The sequence below is a fragment of the Choloepus didactylus genome, chromosome 4 (genome assembly GCF_015220235.1).
Source record: "Choloepus didactylus isolate mChoDid1 chromosome 4, mChoDid1.pri, whole genome shotgun sequence".
NCBI classification, from domain to species: Eukaryota; Metazoa; Chordata; class Mammalia; order Pilosa; family Megalonychidae; genus Choloepus; species Choloepus didactylus.
Genome location: NC_051310.1, coordinates 100612942 through 100630805, shown reverse-complemented (window position 1 = coordinate 100630805; position 17864 = coordinate 100612942). Strand labels below are relative to the sequence as shown.

General features: G+C 39.1%; 1 protein-coding gene across 1 annotated transcript in view; it reads left to right on the top strand.

The window, feature by feature from the left end:
- The window catches only part of NRG4 (neuregulin 4), a 202523-nt gene extending 190031 nt beyond the window's left edge, over nt 1-12492 (top strand). Inside the window, exon 8 of the mRNA XM_037833316.1 lies at nt 12448-12492. The gene's annotated coding sequence lies outside the window, so the exon portion shown is untranslated. The remainder of the gene's footprint in view (nt 1-12447) is intronic.
- The last annotated feature ends 5372 nt before the right edge of the window (nt 12493-17864 follow it).

Genomic DNA, 17864 nt, shown 5'->3' with positions numbered 1-17864 from the left:
CCTCTGACCCTATAATTCATGAAGAATTTTAGTGGGCTTCCTTTCATTCTCATTCATTTCATTCTTATAGACAACATGGCTTAAAAGTCATTATCAATTTCATGAGTAATTTACTAATATATATACATACATATATACACAAATGTGGCAGAAGAAAAGCTCTTCCTTATCATAGCATGCCATCTGTTAGATGTAGAAGGAATGATGTATTTAGCAATCATTGTATTAGTAACTGTTTCAGGCAGGAATCACCTGATGCTAAAACTGTAACTGAAAGATTGATGAGAAAAAGGATATTTACAAAGTATCCAGAATCTCTCCACAAATACTTACTAATTACAGTGGAAACACCTGGCAGGCATCAATTTAACAAAGTGATCAAAGTTATTATTCACTAGTAATGGGACAAATTAACATCATATGCCTCCTGAAATATGCATCAAGGACACATCTCTTCTATAGTATTGATGCAAAAAATGAATCATCCAAATCTAATCATGAAGAAACAACACAAACTGTATATTTTACAAAATAAAAAACAGTACTTTTCAAAAATGTCATGGTAACAATGAGAGGCTAAAGAACTTTTCCAAACTGAAAGAGATAAAAGAGACATATTACTAAATTCAACATATGCTCCTGGATTGGTTCTGAAAGATTAAAAAAAAATTTATACATATATATACACACATATACACATATATGTACACATATGTGTACACAGACATATACACACATATGTGTGTGTGTATAAAGGCCATTGGTTGGACAGTGGTGACATCTGAATAAGGTCTGTAGATTAAATAATAGTATTATGTCAATATTAATTTTCTGATTTTAATAGTTGTCCTGTAAGAATATCCTTGTTTCCAGGAAATGCACACGGAGTATTTAGAGGTAAAAGGGCATCATGTCTGCAACTTGCTCTCAAACATTTCAGAAAAAATGATGTATGAATGAGAAATGGAGAGTGTGTGTGTATGTCTGTGTGTGTGTCTGTGTATGTATGAGAGAGAACAAATGATAGCAAAATGGTAAAATGTTAATATTTGGATTTGGGAAATCTAGGTGAGGAGTATATGGAAATTGTTTCTATTGTTTTTGAAACTTTTCACTAAGTCTGAAATTTTTTCAAAATAAAAGTTTAAAAATTGGGAACTAGAAAAACGGAGGTCTGTGTTAGGAGCATGTGTGTCCATATTTTCTATGATCTTTCTGTGAAGCATTGAGTGACCAGTTCATCTAGAAAGTCTTGTATGTGCTTTATTAAATTTGGTAAATCAAAACAAAACAAAAAACTAAGATTATACAGTCAATAAATAACAATCACAGGAAACAGGAAATACTTATATTAGGAATACTATTTTTATTTAACAGTCAATAAAAAGGACACAAATTGTGTGCCCAGTATGATTACAAAAAACAAAGCTTAATTTCAAAAAAGGTAATGTCAGAGATAATAGCATGTGACCACTCGAGAAACTGCCTGATATACTGTGTAATTCTTAAAGGCTTGAGAGTAAGCTGGAAGGCTCAGCAGCAGGGAATTTTTCTTCCCAATTTGGCTGCCATCTGGCTGCAGCCGAATCCTCATTCCAGAGCACCCTTGTAAAGGACTGTGGTAAGTGCCGTAGAGGGGATCTAGGGGTCCAGCTTCCCTAATTCCTTCTCTTCCAAAACATACTAATTCCAGCCAGGATCACAGGCTTTCCCACTTACAGCATTAACTGACTGGCAGAGAATTCAGCAATTGTACTTCAATATCAGAAGCTGGATATAGGCAGGTCGTTTTAACAGAGTTAAATGATCAATGAGATTTCTATATCTGCTTCTAACAGCACAATCTAAACACGTACTTAATGCACTATACCCAAGACCATGTGGTATGATCAACAATCTCCTTTGTCTTTATATTGGGCTACCAAGGGCCCAAAGCCTTCTCCTTGGACTCAGGATGTCTGAGTTGAAGGAATCTGGTTTCCTTGCAGAGTCTGGACTGTTGGCTTCCGTCCGACAATGGGTGCTCATTGCCCCTTTCTGGCTTGACTTCACAACCAGTTCTACTTTTCTCCAAAGGTAGGTTGGCTGCAACCCTGCTTCCTAGTATCAGTTTAAGGTAAAATCAAACTGTGTTTGGTCGCTAGGAACAAACTTTCTTAAACCAGCTTAAGTAAAAAGGGAATTGGTTATTGAAAGATCCCACCGAAACAAAGTATAGTTGGGCCTCATGAGAACTGGGAAGATCCCAGGATCTGGAACAACTAATTGCTCGGTCCTCTCTCACCTCTGCACTTCCACTCTCCTTTTGAGCAAACCAATTTCTGATACTCCCTCAAAATTACTCCTTTCCATAATGCCAGCTTTGCTTTGTGATTTTGCCTTGTCGTAGTGATGATTCAGGCTCCAACACTCTTATCCTTGCAGTTTAGTTCCCCCAGCTCATGTTTCTGAACTTAAGCTTTTCCAGAGACGTAGGATGCTGGGCTGGGCCAGGTACCCATCCTTTATTCCTCAGTATTAACCTAAAATCATTAGACTCAGTTAAAACATGATTTGGTTCATAGGGACTGCATTTAATTTATATATCCATCTGGGCAGTACTGACAAATGATAAAAACTTCTTATCTAAGATGATCTTGGCATTTATGTTTAAATGGCACTTGACTGCTTTCTTCATGTAGGACCCAAAATTTTTGTCCATTTATTCCTAATGTTTTGTGGGGTTTGTTGTGATTAAGATTCCCACCCAACCCCCATTTCTATTTCTAGCTTATTATACCTGGTAAAAGAAAATGACTGATTTTTTTAATTTAAAAAAAATTATTTAACATAATATACAAACCGAAAAAGTAGGAAAAAAATTTCATTCTAAAAAAAAAAAAAAAAAAAAAAAAAACAAAGAATTTTGTCAGCATTCCTGAAGTCCCTATATGCCCTTTCCTCTAATCAGAATTAACCACTTTCCTGATACTTGTGATTGTCACTTCCATGACTTTCTCTGTTTCAGAGTAGAACTTACTCTGAAACTACTGAACACAGACACCACTAAATTTTATATTTAGCATATGGTCAACCATCTTAAATTTTGTGATTTAGGTCTTTCTATGTATTAGTTGTTTTCAGTAAGTATTTATTAAATACTTGCTGTATGCCACACACAGTTCTAACAGTTCTAGATACTGGGATAAAAACAGTTTAAAAAAATCTCTAACTCATGGAACAGATATTTTAGTTCGACAGCAAACAGAAAACCAAATAAATCAAATATACTCTTTGGCTTTTACTTTTATGGAGTTGGGAGTCACTGGAGAATTCTGAGTAGAGGAATGATATAGATCTAACATGTTTTACTAGTATCACTTCAGCTGTTGTGTTAGAAATTGACTTAGAGGGTACAAAATGCAGGAGGAAGACTTGTTAGAAGGCTACTGTAATAATCCAAGGGAGGGATGATGGTGGCTTAGATCAGTAGCAGTGGGTGGTGAAATGTAGTCTGAATTTAGACATATTTTCAAGGCAGAGTAAGAGAGATTTTTTGAAAGAAAAGGGTGTAATAGATATAAGTCAAGGATGATTTGCAAGGTTTCTGGTGTGGGTAACTGGAAGAATAGAATTTAAATTTGTTGAAAATAGGACGGTAAGGAGAAACAGGTGTGGAGTTCGGGGTCAGTGGGGAGATCAGGAGCTTGGTTTTGGATGTTTTGAATATTCTAGGTACTTTGCATTTCCAATATTATTTGTTGTTGTTTTTGGTCTGTTGCTACCCCTTCCTCTAGTTTAATCACTTTTCCAAACTTTGGGGATGTCTAGGCAGTGACCACCCTAACGTGCTCATGTTGATTTTAGACTCAACTTGTGTTTTTCTACCAAAAAACAGTCTCCTGGGATTATAATTGGGTTGTGCTGATCTATAGAGATCAATTTAGGAAAAATTTTGTCTTAATAATACTGAATTTGCTGATCTACAAATTTGATAAATGTTTCCCTTTTTTCTTCTTTCTCTCAGCAATATTTTGTGGTCTTAAGTATACAAAGTCTTATGTTTATTTTATTTTATATACCCCTAATGAAAGTGGGAATGCTTGTAGTCAGAAGTCATACCTCACAGAGTTCATGCAGGAGAGAAACCCTGTGAAAGTTTTGTTAAGTGTTCACTGGAATAGGAAACCTTGTAAAGCCAGAAAAAAAAATTGCATAATTAGGACAGCAGCATCAATTTTGCATGTGGATGTTCTCTGAACACTGACGAGTTTGTCTTTTTGAGTATGTATGTGTTCCTGCCACTTAGCTATTTGTTCCATATATGTATGAGAACCCAGTATCATTGTAGGAGGAATTGTGTACTCCCTATTATTATAACATAAGCTATGATTTTCCACAGATAAATTAACTCTTTACAGGAAAAAAAAAAAAAAAAAAAAAAAAAAAAAAGAAAAAGAATTCTATTTCATCTTATTTTAGTTTTTATAATTTGTGATTTCTAAGGAATCTGTCCAATTTGTTTTCTCTCTTAACCAGTCTAGATAAGTTTATCAACCTTATTATTTTTTTCAAAAAGGCAACTTTTAAACAATTTCACCTATTTCTACTTTTACATTATTTGACTTTCTCTGCTTATGTTGGGTTTAATTTGCTCTTCTTTTTACCAGTTTCTTAAGGCAGAAGGTTGGATTGTTGTTTTATACTTTTTCTTTGTTTCCTAACATAAGATTTTAAACTTAAAAAAAAAAATCCTTCTAATGACTGCTTTAGCTGCAGTTGACATTTTTTGATACATTCTCCTTATCACCAAGTTAAAAACATTTTCTCATTTCCCTTGATTTCTTCTAGGACCCAAACGTTATTTTGAAGCATATTTAATTTCCAAATATTGGGGGAACTGCCAGATTTCTTTTTTGTTATTGATTTCTAAATCTTTTGTGTTGAGAGAATACAATCCTTCTTGACTTGTTTTATAAATGGCCCAGCCTGTGTTCAATTTTGGTGAAAGTTTCTAGTAACTTTGAAAAGAATAGTTATTCTCCCATCAAATTGGTCAGTTGGTTGATAGTGTTATTCAAGTCTTCTATATCCTGTGTTTTTGGTTTTGTTCTCATTGTTATATTAGTAAGAGATAGGTGATGAAACTTCCAGTTATGATTGTGGAATTCTCTATTTCTTCTTTCAATTCTGTCAGTTTTTGAAACACTGTTGTTAGATGCATACACATTTTAAATTGTTTTCTTGATGGATTAATCCTTTTATCAGTATGAAATGTCTCTCTTTAACTCTATTATTCTTTGTCCTTATGTCTACTTGGATTAGCCACTCTAGCTTATTAGTGTTTAAACGTATACCTTTTGCCATCTTTTACTTTTAACTCATGTATTATATGTAGTGTGCATTTTTTGTATATTTCACTTTTTTTTTTTAATTGTATATACAACATAAAATTTCCCATTTTAACCACTTACAAGCATACAATTCATTGGCATTAATTACATTAACAATATTGTGCTTCCATCGTCACATCCATTACCAAAACTGAACACAGAAACTCTGCACTCATTAAAGCACTGACTCCTGATTCACCATGGCCTACCCCATGCCCATAACCTGTAATTTACTTTCTGTCTCTAGGAACTTGCATATTCTAGTTATTTCCTATAAGTGAAATCATACGAATCTGTCCTTTTCTGTCACTTATTTCACTTAACATGGTGCCTTCATGGTTCATCCATCTTGTAGCATGTATAAGAACTTCTTTCCTTTTTATGGTTAAATAATATCCCAGTGTATATATTTTGTTTAACCATTCATCTGTTGATGGGCCCTTGGGTTGCTTCTATCTTTTGGCTATTGTGAATAATGCTGCTATGAATACTGGTATACAAATATCTGTTGAAGTCCCTGCTTTCAATTCTTTAGGGTATATACCTAGAAATGGGATGGCCAATTCTTATGGTAATTAACTTTTGAGGAACCACAAAACTGTTTCCATAGTGACTACACCATTTTGCATTCCCACCAACAATGCACAAGGTTTCCAATTTCTCCACATCCTTGCTAACACTTATTTTCAATTTTTAAAAATATAATAGCCATTCTATTATGAAGTGTTATCTCATGTTTTTTTTTAATCATTTTATTGAGATATATTCACATACCACGCAGTCATACAAAACAAATCGTACTTTCAATTGTTTACAGTACCATTACATAGTTGTACATTCATCACCTAAATCAATCCCTGACACCTTCATTAGCACACACACAAAAATAACAAGAATAATAATTAGAGTGAAAAAGAGCAATTGAAGTAAAAAAGAACATTGGGTACCTTTGTCTGTTTGTTTCCTTCCCCTATTTTTCTACTCATCCATCCATAAACTAGACAAAGTGGAGTGTGGTCCTTATGGCTTTCCCAATCCCATTGTCACCCCTCATAAGCTACATTTTTATACAACTGTCTTCAAGGTTCATGGGTTCTGGATTGTAGTTTGATAGTTTCAGGTATCCACCACCAGCTACCCCAATTCTTTAGAACCTAAAAAGGGTTGTCTAAAGTGTGCGTAAGAGTGCCCACCAGAGTGACCTCTCGGCTCGTTTTGGAATCTCTCTGCCACTGAAGCTTATTTCATTTCCTTTCACATCCCCCTTCTGGTCAAGAAGATGTTCTCCGTCCCACGATGCCGGGTCTACATTCCTCCCCGGGAGTCATATTCCACGTTGCCAGGGAGATTCACTCCCCTGGGTGTCTGATCCCACGTAGGGGGGAGGGCAGTGATTTCACCTTTCAAGTTGGCTTAGCCAGAGAGAGAGGGCCACATCTGAGCAACAAAGAGGCATTCAGGAGGTATCTCATGGTTTTGATTTGCATTTCCCTAATAGCCAACGATGTTGAGCAGTTTTCATTTGCTTATTGGTTGTTTAACTCTGGAGAAATGTCTAGTCAAGTTTTATAGTTTTAGTTCTTATGTCACTGATCCATTTTGAGTTAATTTTTATATACGGTACAAATTTTAGGTAGGGTTTCACCTTTATTCTTTTGCATGTGGATTACCAGTTTTCCCAGCACTATTTGTTGCAGAGTCTTCAAAAATCAACTAGTCATAGGTATGTGGGCTTATTTCTGAGCTATCAGTGCTATTCCATTGGTCTCTGTTTCCTTTGTGCCAATATTAATTCAGTTTTATAATCTCTTGCCTTTCCACTGGAGTTTTTTGACCATTTAAATGTAATGTAGTCTTTATGGTTGGGTTCATATCTAGCCTCATCCCCTCTGTTTTCTATTTGTCACATTTTTTGGACTGTATATTTTTCAGATCCCCTTCTTCCACCACTTTGAACCTATTAGCTATATTTTTTTTCATTTTTTAGTGTTGCTCTAGATCAGTGGTTCTTAAAGTGTTGTCCTTGGACCAGCAACATTAGCACCTCCTTGGAATTTGTTAGAAATACAAATCCTCAGGGCCCACCCCAAAACACTGAAACAAATTCTGCACTAAGGTTTACAATATGCACCTTTAGCTTAGAGCAGTCTACCGTCAAAAAATATTATACCACAACACATATTATTTGTAGAATTCTTATATATTATGTAAGTATACCTCCATTTTGATTCTTCCATCTTTTGCGTTATTGCCATGCATTTTACTTCTATGTGTTAAACACCACAAAACATTATTTTATTGCTTTAAAGTCAAATACCTTTTAAAGATATTTTAAAATGAGAAAAAAATTATATATTTGTTCACATATTCACCATATGCAGCACTCTTTGTGTAGCTCAGACTTTCTACCTAGAATAATTTTCCTTTAGTCTGAAGAACGTCCTTTAATTTTAATTTCTTGCAGTGTAAGTCTACTAGTGATGAATTCTCTAAGCTTTTGTAAGTCTTAAAATGTCTTTATTTTTGAAGGATATTTTCTTTGCACATGGTATTGTAGGTTGAAAGTTTTCCTTAAGCACTTTAAAGATGTTCAATGTTTCTAGCTTCTGAGTTTCTGATGAGAAGTCCATGGTCACTTTTCTCTGTTCCCCTGAATGTTTTTTCCTCCTCTGGTTGCTTTTAAGATTTCCTTTATTAATGATTTTCAGTAATCTGATATGGTATACTTAAGTGTGTGCTTTTCAGTGTACCTATCCTGAACTGGGTTTATTGTTATTCTTGGATTCATGGATCTACCTTTTTAAAAAATCAAATTTGGTTTCAGCCATCATTTCTTTGAATATTTTTCTATGTCCACACATTCTTCTGATTCTCCAATTATATTTTTTATTGTCACACAAGTCACTGAAACTTTTTTTCTTTTTCAGTTCTCCCTTTACTTCTTGAATACTTTCTGTTGCTAATTTCAAGTTTACATGTTAGTGTATTTTGCAATATCTAATCTGTGGTTAGGGCCAGTCAATGGATTGTTCACTTAATATATGGTATTTTTCATCTCTAGAAACTTCATTAGGTTCTTTTTTTATATTTACATTATATCGATGTATTTTATACTATATTATATATTATTACTTATTTAATATTAGATATTACATAATATATTATTGCTTTACATTTTCCTTTAAAACCTTGAACATACAAGAATTCTAAAGTCCTTATCTGCGTATTTCATTTTCTGTCATTAAGTTTATTTCTATTGGTGGATTTCTCTCCTGTTTATGGGTCACATTTTCCTTCTTCCTGTTGAAATTTTGGTGGATGGTGAATATTATTGTCTAGAACTGTCTGTCCTCCTTTATAGTGTAGTTTGGTTTTAGCATAGATGATTTACTTACTTCCTTGATCCTTTTGAGGCTTGTTTAAAGGATTTTTGAGCTCTGTTAGGTGTGTCTAGAGTAGCCTTTACTCTAGGGCTAGTTTAGCCTCATACATAGCTCTCAGAATTCTTTACTGAATGCCCCAGAGGAGTTCTATGAGGTGTCTCTATCCTAGCCAATTACCAACAAGTAGTTCTTTGCCTGCCCTTGAGTTCCACCTTACACAAATGCAGTCAGGTTATCAGCTAAAGAGGACCCCTATGCAGAGACCTGTGGAGCTCTTTCTATGCATTACTCTCTAACATTCTATAGTGCAAAACCCAGCCATCACAACCTTCTTGAATTCTGACCTGGCTCCTCAGCTCGGCAAGACCACTGTGCTCTGCTTGGGTTCAACCTCCTTATCTGGTATAGATAGCTGGGATGGGATCACAATCCTGCCTGCTGTTGTCCAATGTATGAAAGCAGCTGTTTCATGTATTTTGTCAATTTTTTTTGCTTGCTATGGCAGGAGGACAAATCTGGTTAAGTTACTCTGACATGGCTGGATCTTTCACTTTGAGATCTCTAGTTTTGTTTGGCTTTGGTTAGACAACATGATCTATACTTTAATTTTATTCTTTGTGGCTAAGTCCATCATCAGTTTTTGTAAATGTTACACTGATACAATAGAATGTAGTCTCTGTGGTATAAAGTTTGACATATAATTCTTCTCAATTACTTGTTGCTTACATTATTCAAATCTTCTTGATCTATTTGATTCTTTAAATTCTAAAAGGACTGTTTCTAGAAGTATCCTTTTTATTATTATTATATTGTTTGGTATTGCCATTTGTGATTTAATCTCTGCAAATTGAACCTTTTATCCTTCTTTGCCCCTTTGTCCTGTGTCCAGGAATGCCAATCAAATCATGTCCAAACTCTGTCCTGGGGGCAGCCAGGAGTTTACAGCCAGTGCAGTGTGTCCCTACCTCAGTGCTGGGCTGCCCTGCTAGGGGTAGCCACGGAACCATTGGTGGCCCATGCCCTCCCCCTGCCTAGGCAGCACCATGTGGGTTAAGCCAGCATGCAGCTGGGGCAATGGTGAAGGGAGCACCCGCCACCCCCTGCGCTCCTGGTTATCCTCCACCAGGCTCAGGGCACATTCTGCGCCTCCTAACAAGAGGGCCTCATTCCGTTACTCCTGGCAAGGTACTTATTGAATTCCTACTGGGCAGCCATCTCTCCCAGACAGAGGGTCGAGGTGGCCCTGCTGCAGATTGTGGCTGCCTCCCCCTTGTTCCACAGTCACGCAGTGGTAGGAAGCCAAGCTCTCCAGAGAAGGCAGCAATGGGAGTGGTGGCACTTTCTTTCTGTTTCAGATTTTCAGTTCAAGAGCTTCAATTACAAACACAAAATGAAGAGTTCTGTCAAAGCAAGAAATTTCCAAAGAAATGGATTTACAAGGATAAACGTTCCTAAGATATGAGAGCTTTGTCCTTGGCCTTCCCCTGAAGAGAGAAGCTGAGGACCCAGAGTCCTTACTGGTTTCCACATGGCCCTGTCCTCCTTCCTGGGAGCACAGCAAGATGGAAAAGCCTCTGGGCAAGAAAAAGAAGACTCAGACTCAAAAGGAAGAAGGAGATGTGCAGCTGGACATTATCCAGAAAGTGTCAGAAAGGAAAAAGCCAAACAGAAGGTCTACTTTGGCCAGAAAGGATAGTCAAGGGCCAGCCCTGAGCCCAGAAGACGAGGGGCATCTCTATGACGCGCTGGAGTTCCCTTCAAAGATGATATTGAGGGGATTCCCATGTTCATTCCTTTTCAGAGAAAGAAACTCTAAGACACAATTGCAGATGAATCGTTCAGCACAAGACAGACATATATGACATCAGCAAGTTCACACCAGAAAAAAAAAAGCCCTTTAAGTGTGCTCAGTGTGTAAAAACATTGAGGCATAGTTCCAATGTCACCAAATATCAGAGAATCCACACCACAGAAAAGCCCTTTACATGTGGTGAATGCAGGAAAGCCTTCAACTGCAATTCAAGTCTCCTAAAATATCAGAAAACACACTGGAGAGAAGCCACATGAAAGCAAGGAGTGTGGGGAAACCTTCACATAGTTTACACTACACACGAAGGAAGCATTGAGCGTGGAAAAGCCATCAGTCGAGATTCAAGCATTAATGAACACCAGAGTTTCACTGATGGAAGCCTTCATGGGAGAGCCCATGCCTGTGGCCCATTCCTTATTCAGCATCTCCCAAGCGATGAAGCCCACGTGTGGCAAAAGGCCTTTCTGGTCCACAGAATCTTTGGATCAAGATCTCGTGGCAGGGTGGGCTGCTTTTTCAGTTACCATAATCTGTTCATCGCTCAGCACCAGTGACAGATGAGGGATGAAACCACTTTTACTTGGTGAGGTCTTGGCTGCCCTGATGTCAGCCCTTGCAAGAAAGGCATCAAGTGGTGGTGAGTGGCTAGTGCCACCCATAGCCACCTCTTGTGCATGTCCAGCAGGCTTCAGTCTTGTGACCTGCACCTTTCCAGGATTTCATTCTGCAGTCTCTCAAGTCCACTGGGGTCCTGAGTCTACCTCATGCAGCCTGGCAGAATTTCTACCCACATGGAGGGAGAGTGGCAGGAAGCCTGAGGCCCCAGGCTACTGGATAACATAAATTCTGGGGTTAGCTCTGGGACCCAGGTGCCCCCACGCGACTCTATCAGGCCCACTTGTCCCATGATCCAGACCCTGAGTCGACTCTCCATCCCTGGACACAGGACTGCACCTTCGGCCCTTCCTGGCCCAACAGTCCTCCCAGACAGATGGCCTGATTTAACCCTATGGACCAACTCAGGACGTGGGCTCCTTGGGGCTTTGAATGCTGCCAGTGAGGGAAAGCCATGCCTGGCCCATATGGTGGGACCCTGAGGGAGCGGACAGCAGCCTTTTTCAGCTTACATTCACACAGACCTTCAGACTTGATGGTGTTTGTTCAGGTTCATTCTGCTCTCCTTGCAAAGCTGTATCCGGCTCCTCTGTCCTTGTCCTCCACATTCCATCCTTCCCCGCAGTCCAAGCCATGTGGTTAAGGGCCTACCCACCCTTGCTTTCCATCCAAGCAAGGGCAGATGGGACTCCGTGCAACCAAAGTGACTGCCATTTGTCCCACAATTTCCACACAGCATGAAAAGAATATGACTTTTAAATGGGAAAATGTTAACACCCATGGTTTTAACTGTTTGGAGACAAAAGACGACTGATGGCCTTGGGGTTGGGGGAATTTGGTTCTAAAAGTCCTGAGGTAGGGCTGGACATGGGCTCCCCGTCAAGGAGACACTGAAACCATTGGGGAGGTGAAGTACCCAAACAATTGTGTACAGAATTGCATTTCTAGTGGAAAGTGTTTTACTGGATTAAGAAATTTTTACTGTTGGGTTCTTTCTAAATAACTATAAAACTGTAACTCTCCTGGGAAAAAAAAATTTTTTTTGACCTGGCACTTGAGTTCATGATCTGGTTGTGCCCAGCCATCTCCCAGCTCTTACATCAACATTAAGGCTGATTCATAGTAGATTGTTCACTCCCAAGCAGGGTGCCCTTCCTCTGTATTCCTACAGCAGCCTGGCACCTGCTATCATAACACTGAATAGTCTGCATTGTCTTCTTTCCCATTAAACCAATGGTACTTAACCAGTGGCAATTTTGCCTTCTAGGACCCATATGGCCTTATCCAAAGACATTTTTGGTTGTCACAGCTGGGAAGTACTACTGGCATCTACTGACCAGAAGCTAGGACTGCTACTAATCACAGGAGAGCCCTCCAAAACAAAAATTTATCTGAAGAGAGATGTCATCAACATGGCAACCTAAGATATTCATGGAAAATCCCTCCCCAGAGATTCAGCAAAGAAAAAGGACAAATCTCACATGCTTAGAATTCTGGAGGAAGGTAAAGACTAGAGAAGGATCCCACAAATGCTGAATTGAAAGGGAAAAGTATCAGGTAGGAAGACTGGCCAGTCCTCTTCCCTCACCCTCACTCGGTCCCACCCAGTTCTGAGTGCAGAGGCAGAGACCTCCCCCTGGGGACACAGACCAAAAAACCTCTCACAACAGTGAGATAGATCCCCACATATATCCAGATACAGACAGCCAAGTCCCTAGAGACTCAGGGCAGAACATTCCAGGGAGGAGTGCCTGAATACAAAGGGGTCCCAAGAAGGAGCTTCCACAATGGAGGATTAGGGAGGGAGCAGCAGCTACCTCTTTCCCCAAAGCAGGAAGTAGCCAGGCAGAAACTGTCTGAATCAGTTGTTAGGGGGGACCAGGGGGGACATTTCAACACCCAGGTTAGTGCAGGGCTGTGAGTCTGAGAAAACGTGGGCAGAGACTGTAATTCCAGCTGTGGCTCCTGCCACCCATCCCCCACTCTCGAGGAAAGAGCCAGCAGGCAGCATGTTCCTTGTCTGGGTGATGTGGGAGTCCTCTGTCCCAAGTTCAGAGAGGTACACAGTCCAACACTGAGATCCCAGTTTTAGCTCTAGCTGGTCAGATGCTGATGGGTGCCACTGTTTCAAGGGCTCCAGAGGTGAAACAGGTAGCCAAAGAGTGCCATCTACTGGGCAGGCCATAAAATGCAGAGGAAAAGAGAAGGGCTTTCTGGAGTCTTTCCAGACCCTATCCCTGGCCCATTGGAGCTGTTCTATACACGCTGCAGGGATACCTGGTCCTATTTTGGCTGGGAAATACTGACAATCCAACTGCCAAGCAGAGCCCTAATACAAACCCAAGCAACAATTAAATCTTAGACAAGAGAGAAACCGACCTTCAGAACATACCCATCAAGATAATCAGATACCAGCAAAAAATTAGAAGGCACACTAAAACACAGGAAGATATAGTCCAGTCAAAGGAACAAATTAAAAGTCAGAAGAGACACAGAATTTGGAACCAATCAAAGATGTCCAAACAAATCTCATAAATAAATTCAACCAGAATTCTCTAGAATTCTGTCTAGCAAAGCTGTCCTCCAAAAAACGAGGGAGTATGAATATTTTAAACAGAAGCTGAGAGAGTTCATTAATGAGTGGCCTGCCCTACAAGAAATACTAGAAGTTCTGCCACCTGTAATAGAAAATACAGGAGAATGAGGCTTGTAGGAGAGTATAAGAATGAAGATTATTAAAAAGGATAATTAAAAGGATAAAAAGAGAGAAAAAATAGATCTGACAAATAAAAACCAAAGGATAAAAATGGTTGAGTACTTCCTTTACAGTAATAACATTGAATGTTAATGGATTAAATTCCCCAATCAAAAAACACAGACTGGCAGAATGGATTAAAAAAATATGATCCATCTATATGCTGTTTGCAAAAGACTCACTTTAGACCCAAAGATACAGATGGAAAAAGATATCCCATGCAAGCAGTAACCAAAAAAAAGCTGGGGGTAGCTATACTAATATCAGACAAAACAGACTTTAAATGCAAAAATGGTGTAAGAGACAAAGGACACTAAATATTAATAAAAGGGGCAATTCACAAAAAAGAAGTAAACTATACTGAATTGAGAAGAAACAGAAGACCTCAACAAACCAATCACAAGTAAAGAGAGAATCAGTCATCAAAAACTTACCAACAAAGAAAAGTCTAGGACCAGATGGCTTCAGAGGTGGATTTCAGAAAGCATTCCAAGAAGAAGTAATATCAACCCTGCTCAAACTCTTCCAAAAAATTGAAGAGGGAATACTACCTAACTCATTCTATGAAGACAACATCACACTAATACCAAAGCCTCATAAAGATACTACAAGAAAAGCAAGCTACCAAGAGAAACCAATTTCTCTAATGAACATAGATGCAAAAATCCTCAGCATAATACTTGCAAATCAAATCCAATAGCACATTAAAAGAATTATACACCATGACCAAGTGGGTTTTATTCCAGGTATGCAGGGGAGTTCAAAACAACAAAACCAATTAATGTAATACACCATATATCAACAAATCGAAAAGGAAAACCACATGATCATCTTGATTGACTCAGAAAAGGCATCTGACAAAATCCAGCAACTGTTCTTGTTAACAACACTTTGAAAGGTAGAAATCAAAGGAAACTTCCTCAACATGATAAAGGGCATGTATTAAAAAAACTCACAGCTAACATAGTACTCAACAGTGAGAGACTGGAAGCTTTCCCTCTAAGATCAGGGACAAGACAAGGATGCCCACTGTCACTACTGCTAATAAACATTGTGCTAGAAGTTGTAACTAGAGCAGCTGGGCAAAAAAAGGAAAGAAAAAGCATCCAAATCAGAGAGGAGGAAGTAAAACACTCACTATTTGCAGATGACACATCTTATGTTTAGAAAGTCCTGAAAAAACTATGACAAAGATTCTAGAGGTAATAAATGAGTTCAACAAAGTAGCAGGATACCAGATCAACATGCAAAAAGTCAGTGGTGTTTCTATACACTAGTAATGAAGTCTCTGAGGAGGTAATCAAGAAAAAAAATTCCATTTTCAAGGAACTAAAAGAATCAAATACTGAAGAATAAACTTAACCAAGGATGTAAAGGACCTGTACACAGAAAACTACAAAACATTGCTGAACTAAATCAAAGAAAACCTAAATAAATTGAAAGACATTCCATGTTCGTAGATTGGAAGCTTAATGTCGTTAAGATGTCACTTCTACCTAAATTGATCTACAGATTCAATGCAATGCCAATCAAAATTCCAATAGCCTACTTTGCAGAACTGGAAAAGCTAATAATCAAATGTATTTGGAAAGGTAAGGAGCCTCGAATAGCTAAAAAACATCTTGAAAAAGAAGAATGAAGTAGGAGACTTATGCTTCCTGACTAAAGCATATTATAAAGCCACAGTGGTCAAAACAATGCTACTAAAACTTCTCTCCAGAGATTCAATGAAGAAAAGGACAATTCTGAATTGTCGAAACGCTACAGGAGGATATAGACTGGAGAAAGACACTGCAAAAGCCAAATTGCGGAGAGAGAAGAAATATCAGCAGGCAGACAAGCTAGTGAGTGTCCAGCCTGGAAAGCTGCCTGGGACCCAGGAGCCGAGCTGCAGAAGAGCTGGTGAGTGCTTACCCTGGAAAGCCACTGGGGAGCAGGGAACCAAGCTGCAGATGAACAGGTGAGGGTCTGGCTGGGAAACCCGCCAGGGGACACGGCAGCTGAGCCACAGCCAAACAGACCCGTGGCCAGGAACTCCCATGCCAGCAACAGGCTGTTGCAGCAGGCAGAGGGGAGCAGAAGGGGGTAGCTCTCCATGCCCAAGGCAGCCATCTCTGCAGCTGGCAGGGAGACACCCCTGTACAGTGCCACGGCCGAAAGCCTCCTTAAGGGAATTTGGGATTCAGCAGGCTTGCGATAGCAGCCACCCTTCCTCCAGGGGAGCCAGCAGTGTGCACAGCCTAGAGCCACGGGTCACACATGGAAGTACCAGGTGCCCTCCCCCAATCCCAGGACCCGTGGGCGCCCCGCAGAGAGGGACTGTGGGGCATTTGAACTGGAGGGAGAGACACATATGTCTGCAGCCCCAGAGAATGGCACTTAACAGCCTGGGAAAGGCTGGGACCACTGCATCCTGAAGCGGTCTCCCTACCAAACTGCATCGGGCACGACCCCAACCATAGGGTTGGCAGTCCCCACTGCATACAGAAAATTAGGGCACTGATAGGACTTCCACATGGTTTGGACCCCCACTTAGTGCAGACAAAGTTGGGGAGAACTGGCTTGAGGGTAAAAGGTGTCTCAGGAGTGCCATCTGTGACAGCTCAGGGGAAGTGCACTCCACTAAGCTGTAGCTCTGTCAAATTACAGATAAGTATTCAAATAAGCCTACATATGCTAAAAGAACCCTATCAAGATAAGCAAATGCTAAGAGGCCAAAAACAACAGAAAATTATAATGCATATGAAGAAACAAGAAGGTATGGATAATCCAAATGCCCAAGTTAAAAAGCCAGAGACACAGATTTTGGAGCAATTAGTCAAAGAAGTACTCACCAACATCAATATCATGACTAAGGATATAAAAAATATGAAGAAGACCCTAGAAGAGCATAAAGAAGAATTTGCAAGAGTAAGTTAATTATGGAATGTTATGGAAATAAAAGATTCTGTTCATCAAATTTAAAAGATTCTTAAGTCATATAAGACCAGATTTGAAGAGATAGAGGAAAGAATTAGTTAACGCAAAGACATTCTGATCAGATTGTCAAATGCTGAAGAGAAAGTTCTGAAAGCGAGAGACTAGCAGTAGACCACATACAAGGGAAACAACATAAGACTAAGTAGTGACTACTTGGCGGCCACCATGGAGGCAAGAAAGCAGTGGTATGACATATTTAAAATTCTGAAATAGAAAAATTGCCAGCCAAGAATTCTTTATCCAGCAAAGCTCTCCTTCAAATTTGAGGGAGAGTTTAAAATTTTCACAGATAAACAAATGCTGAGAGAAACTGCCAACAAGAGACTGTCCTACGAGAAATACTAAAGGAAGCTCTACCGGCTGAGAAAAAAAAGAAAAGAGAGAGAGGTCTGGATAAGGGTACAGAAGATGAGTCTCTTACATATTTGTACAGAAGACTCATCTTAGACCCAGAAACACAAAGAAATTGAAAGGAAAAGGATGGGAAAAAAACACTCCACGCAAGATACAGCCAAAAGAAAGCAGGGATACCAATATTAATCTCAGATAAAGTAAGACCTTAAATGCAAGGATGTCATAAGAGACAAAGGACAATATATAGTAATAAAAAGGGACAATTCAACAAGAAGAAACAACAATCATAAACGTCTATGCACCCAATCAAGGTGCCCCAAAGTACATGAGACCAACATTGGCAAAACTGAAGGAAGCAATAGATGTTTCCACAATAATCATGGGAGACTTTAATACATCACTCTGCTATACACAGATCAATCAGAGGACCAATAGGAAAACTGAAAAACTAAATAACATGATAAATGAATTTGACTTAACAGATATATAGACAGCATTACATCCCAAATCACCGGGACATACATTCTTTTCTAGAGCTCATGGAACGTTCTCCAGGATAAATCATATGCTGTATAAAACAAGCCTCAATAAATTTA